Raw genomic sequence first — 6,618 nt, 5'->3', positions numbered from 1 at the left:
CACACCCAGAAAACATGTTTAATCAGATATCTGGATATCCCAAGGGCCAGTCAAGTCAACATGTAAAATCTACCATCACACGTACATAGGGAAAAGGAAGGAGCAAAGGTAAATTATAGGCCAATTTCAGCAGACAGCCAATGATTAACCTAATGCTAATGTTGACCAACCAAGAAACAATGGTTTAAGCTGCTCCATCTCGAATGTTTATGATCTCATCAATGCTGTCAACAGTGAGGGAACAGGTGAAGGAGGACACCGGATAAGGATGAAGCAGAAACTTTGGGAAGAAAAGAGTGATTGAGGGCATCTCCTCTGCCAGTCTAGCATGCTGATGCAAAGGGAGAAACGATATAATAAAACATACTCATACATTTGTGTGTGCGTGTGTAGTTTAAATTTATACAATACCATGAAAGCTGATTTATCAACATTTCATTCATTCATGATTTTTTTTATGTGCCTACAATATATCAGGCACTATGGAACTGATGGAATAATAAAGATAAAAAATCCTCTCCCAATGAAGACAAAAGTAATCATCTTAGGGGTTCACAGGCAGAATCTGGTAAAAGGAGATAGGAATGTAATGATTACATTCAATGAAGTGTTATAGGTGCTCTGACAGAAATATATTCAGTGTCCAAAATGGATACCAAGAAAACAGTGGGAAGACAAGTTCAGGAACTGACTGACACATGGAGTAAGAATGAGAAAAAGAGTTCACCTTCATAGTTTTGAAAAACACAATTATCCTCTTGCGAATCAAGCCTAAGGAAGCAATCGTAAATAAAGAAAAAGAATTAAACAAAAAAACAAAACAAAACTAAGCCACCAAACAAACAGAAACCTTTTTTGGTGAATTACCTTTGAAAATGTCCTATAGCCCACATCCCCAATATTGACTAACTCTTAAGCTAGTGCAATTTCTTCATTAATATATTAGAGGTATGAATACCCATCCTAAGGATTCTAGTGTGAATTAGAAATATTATACACACAGTTCTTAGCATATAACAGATACTCTGTGAAAGTTCCTGGGATGAGGCTGATAATGAAAATTTGTGTATAAATCTTTGCACTGGTGCAGAAAAGTCAAGAGTGAATCCAGCATTCTATACATCGACCTTTCAGGGAATCCAAAACGCCTAGAAGGCTGGAGCTGGCATGGACCATAGAGACTGGTTCAGCTTTCTCATTTTATTGCGAAGGAAACTGAGAGGCACAAAAGTTAAAAAGATTTGCCAGAGAAGGCTGCATGAAGCCTCAGAACATTACACTTGAGACCCCCCAAAAAAGACATTTGTGTCTTGAGGCAAGAGATGCTGGGGAATTTGAGAGCCTTTCACTTTTTCTAAATTATTTAAATATGTGTCAGTGAAGTCCTGCTTACAAATTACACACACAAAGTACTTCAGGAGTCCTTTCTGTTCTCCTGCAATCATTTATTGGTCCAATCAGTTATAGTACCGATTGTTCTAGGAACTAAAATCAGGATAATCAAAACTCACAGCTTGGGGTACAAACACTGCCTAGTTCAAAGTGATGTTTTCCTCCTTTTTTAGCATTGTGTACTGGTATTAGGCCATTTTCCACCATATTTCCGTAGTCTACTATGTCCCACAGTTGGTGAGGGATCGAAGGGGACATTAGCAGTATAAGAGAACTTTTAGAAAGGAAAACATTATAAATTCTATCATCTTTTCTTTCACCAAATCTGACAAATAAAGAAATTCCTTTTGTCAATATTAATCCAGGGTCTATGTAACTTGTGGGTGTAGCTATAATCTCTTCATTATAGAACTGGAATCAAAGCATTTAATAAGTGTGAGTCTGCCAAACACACCCTTTCTGCCTTTCTCTCACTGCGTCCCCTTCAAGAGGAAGTCTGCCTCTCCTATCAATGCCCCTTTTCTCTAAGGTGCTAAAAAATATGAGTTTACATTCTTTGAACTTCAGTGTCCTCAACTCTAAACATGGAATATTAATATTTTTGTTAGTGGTTTGCTGAGATAATTTAATTAATCAAAATGGCAATATCTATTGGAAAAAAATATACGCAATAAATACTACTTCCCTTCCTGTCCTTTCTTCCCTGCTTCCTCCCTCCCTCCCTGTTTCTCTGTTGTTCCCTTCTTCCACCCCTTCTCCCTTTCTTTCCTCCACCTTTACGCTTCCCAATACACTGATCTTATTTCCAGCCTCCTACAATGATCATGAGTCACAAAAGCCACTGTCCCTACTCTTTGTCAGCTACATCTTTCATTTTATCACCTAGAAGAGAAGCATCCATTTAGACATTTGAACCAAGATCCTTCCACCTTTAAAATTCTACAATTCTTTTTTATGGCACCAAACCATCCAGTCCTCATGGTAGAAGTATTTCCAGAGACTGTTTGGTTATAAAAATGTTTGCATGGGGTCTTGGGCTTTAAACAGCTTCTGATCAAAACCCCTCATTCCCTTTTCTTCAGAGAGAATTAAAAAGCTGCCTAGGTTGGGAAGAACACACAATCCAATGGTGATTTTTCATTCTGTTCTGAAGGCAAGAAACTAAGATTGATTTATATTTCTTCATTTTCTAAAAAAAAGGATGGATGTTTCATGTGCTCTTTTTACCTACAGCGGGTTTGAGGTTGGAACAATTCTTCAAAAAGATGTATGTCTTAAGAACCAGCCTGGAAGTTGGGTGTAAATGGACTGTATTTGTACCAAATTTTCCATGATTTCAAATTCCCATTGAGTTACATAATATTGTACTGTAGTATCTAGTGTTTCACTCTTCTTTTCCTCCTAAGATTTGGGAGCCTAGAGATACAAAACAAAATGAGCAAAAAAGGGAGACTTTCCTAGGAACAGTTTTGAAATAGAAAATGATTTAGTTAGGTTAATACTATGTTTCTGTAGACTCATTTTAAGGAAAGAACAGAGACTCAAATATATCATGACAGCAAAAAAAGTATGATGAGTGCGGGAAATGAAAGAGGGGCAAGAGAGAGACAGGAAGAGAGGGAGAAGGGAAGGGAGACAGAAGAAATAGATGAATGAAACATATTCTTTCCTAGTCTCACAGGCATAAAAATTCTGAACCATCAAAATCCAAGCTTTGTTTAGGAAAGATTTCTAAACTGACAGTAAGTATTATTTACCTTCTCCTCACACTGGGTGATTGCCTAACTTAATGTCAGACTGAAAGCTTAGGTTTAGGGTTTGGTTGAGGCCACTGCTATTTAAATGATATACCCCAATAGAGAAGAAGGAAAAGATGGTGAAGAGAAAGTGCTAAATCCCAGAAAAGAGAAGGGGTTAAGTGCTGGGGACAGCAAAGCTTGGTACACCCAGCACTAAGTTTTCCCCTCTGTTCCTCAACCTACACAACCAGCAGAATAAGCTGCAGAAGTCCTTTTTGAAGGAAAATGGTCTCAGTTACATTTTTTCCCCAAGCATCCACACAATCAAAATGATCTGTTCAGGTGAATATATAAGCAAAATGAGGTAGATACATTCAATGAATATTATTCAGCCTTGAAAAGGAAGGAAATCCTGACACGAGACAACATGGATGAATCCTGAGGACATTATGCTGAGTGAAACAAGCCAGTCACAAAAGGGCAAATATTGTATGATTCTACTTACATGACGTACCTGGAGTAGCCAAAGTCATAGAGACAGAAAGTAGGGTGGTGGTTGCCAGTGGCTGAGGAAAGAGGGAATGGGGAGTTGTTATTTAATGGGTACAGAGTTTCAGTTGGGAAGATGAAAAAGTCATGGAGATGGATGGTGGTGAAGATTGTGTAACAACGTGAACGTACTTAATATCACTGAGCTGTATAGTTAAAAATTGTTAAAATAGTAAATTTTATATTATATGTATTTTACCACAGTTAAAATTAATAATGATAAATTATCTGTCCAGGCCAAAAAGAGCAACAATGGAGAAAATGGATTTATAGAACATAAACTGCCTCTAGATAAACTAACACAGGGAAGTAGAGAGAATAATTTTTACTGTAAAAAAGTTCCTGCTCAGATATTATGTTACTGTTATCTTGTTCAGCAAAAACTCTGTAGGGCCAACATCATCAGGAAACGGAGGCTTAGAGATTACTCACGCTTATTCTTACAGCATGGGGGTGGGTCACATGAGGACTCTGATGCCACATCTGTCTGTGACAAAGCCCACACGCTCTTCTACACTGTGCTTTCTTTAACGGGCTAGTTTTCACTGAAGACCATAAGCCCCTATGTAGGAACGTTTGAGAAAATGCCAACATTGCTCAGTTATGGGAAGAGAAAGCAAGAAGAAATGATCCCGAACCAAACGAGAGAGATGGATAACCTATGAGCAGGATAAGGAAGTTCCTGTTAACATCTAGAGGTCATTTTTGGTTTCTTACCTCCTTTGATTTCTGAATTTAAAAGTGTAAAGATATACATACCCCTACGTTCACTGCAGCATTATTCACGGTGGCCAAGACCTGGAAACAACCAAAGTGTCCTTCGATAGATGACTGCATAAAGAAGGTGTGGTGCATATATACACAACGGAATACTATTCTGCCATAAGAAAAGATGAAACAGTGCCATTTGCGACAACATGATGGATCTTGAGATTATTACACTAAGCGAAATAAGTCAGATAGAAAAAGTCAAGAACTCATATGACTTCAGTCATGTGGGATATAAAACTGAAAGCAACAAATGAACAAGACAAACAAAAACCTCATAGACACAAACAAGAGCTTTCGTGGTTACAAGAGGGTAAAAAGGAGGGAGGAAGGTAGAAGAGGGCAAAGGGGGTCAAATATATGGTGATGGAAGGAGAACAGACTCTGGGTGGTAAACACACAAAATACTATATTATAGAATTGTACACTTGAAACCTATATAATTTTATTAACCATTGTCACCCCAATAAATTTAATAAAAAGAAAAGAAAAAAGAAGCTTAATAGCAGACATACCTACTTTATTCCTAAGGTGGCAAAGGGTGAAACAGGCGACTAAACAATGGGAACCTTTTCTGGATGTTCTAATGATAATGGAGGGTTTGGCATTAGTTTTGATTTTTAAGGGAAAAGAGGACCAATTCAAATAAAAGGCAGCATCACTCAAAATTGAATTAAAAATTTAAGGATAAGGGTACCACCTTCTCCTTCACCTTAACAATATCAACTATATTCCCGATTGTCTTAATGAAATGAGTTCATTGTCCTGTGACAGGAAGAGCACCGGCACTGTTTTCTCATTGGGACACTTTGAACTCTCTTAACCCCTGTAAACCTCCGTTGCTGACATGTACAATGAGAGTAATAATAGCTAATTTACAAGATGGTTGACGGATTGAGTTACAGTAAAGGTGATGCTGTTTGTCAGCGTGCTTTGCATGCTTCGATTTAATATGAAATGGTTGATCACTCAGCGTGAAAAAGGGAATTTATTTTTCAAGTAATCGGTCTCCTGTGTAGCAGAACAAGGGTATGCAAGCTCGGGGTAGATCTCAAGTAAAAGTTAGTGGTAAGAAGGGAAATGTTTCATTAAAACATGTACAACTTCCCATGCTTTGAAGCAAAAGGGCAACTGGAAGAATTTTAACAGCAAATGGAGACTTCGTGCACAAAATGAGATCATGCTTTGCTATCATCTCGCACGTTAGGTTGGTTCTTTTTAAAATGTGCCCATCTAAAATCTTTAGGAAAACTGGTGGGTATTCACTAATTGTATTTATAAGAGAAATACTTGATAGCACACGTATTTTATTTACTAGCATTCCACATGCACAGCTGGGGAAACAGATCACTCGACTTGATCCAAAGATCCAACGAGTAGTGGGCAGATTCAGAACACATCTGTTCAAAGAGAGATTAATAATTCAACTATAAAGCCACCCCTTAATTTAAACTACAATTATTGGCATCAGTGGAGTGGAAACTTTGAGCAACTGGCCTTTAAAAGTCTTTCACCAGTCGCTTTTCAGTAAACGAGGGAGGTTTTAAAAACTAGTTTTGATTTCCGGTCATTGCCGGTCCATCAGTGTCACTTGGCCAGCGTGAGCTGGAGAATGAAAGTTGGAGCATTTGATTTCTGTTAATACGTTCTATGTCTGTATTATCTACTTTGTATCTGAGCACTGAGATAGGCAGAATTGCAGATTCTACCCAGCCCTGTCAGGCCGTCTTTCACATCTCTGCTTACCCATCAGACTTCACGGAGCAGAGATTACTCCGGGAGGCTGGGTAGGAAAACGCACACCAAACCTGTAGAGATGTCAGAAAATGGATATCTACGTAGTTCCACAAACGCATAGCTGTTCGCATGCTTACAATCATGGAAATCGTTAGCTGTTTTCTGGCAATGTGTTTTGCTTTATCGCCCTCCTGGAAGAAACTAATGTCAGAGTATTGTAAGTGTGAGGCAAAGCCAGCTTGCCTGCATTTTTATGAAAGAAGAAGCAGTGTTTTCCCTGCTTATCAATATGGAAGTTTAGACACATAAGACCTTTGTGTTAGAAACAGCGTTCACATTCCTAAAAGACAAATAGCAGTATTTGTTCTTTTTCCTTTGTCAACAAACGTTTAGCATCGGTGACAAATATAGGGATAAATACAGAGGTGGCAAC

Source organism: Rhinolophus sinicus, chromosome 11, assembly GCF_057876585.1.
Source record: "Rhinolophus sinicus isolate RSI-liver-muscle chromosome 11, RSI-T2T, whole genome shotgun sequence".
Lineage (NCBI taxonomy): Eukaryota > Metazoa > Chordata > Mammalia > Chiroptera > Rhinolophidae > Rhinolophus > Rhinolophus sinicus.
This window is presented reverse-complemented; position numbering follows the sequence as displayed.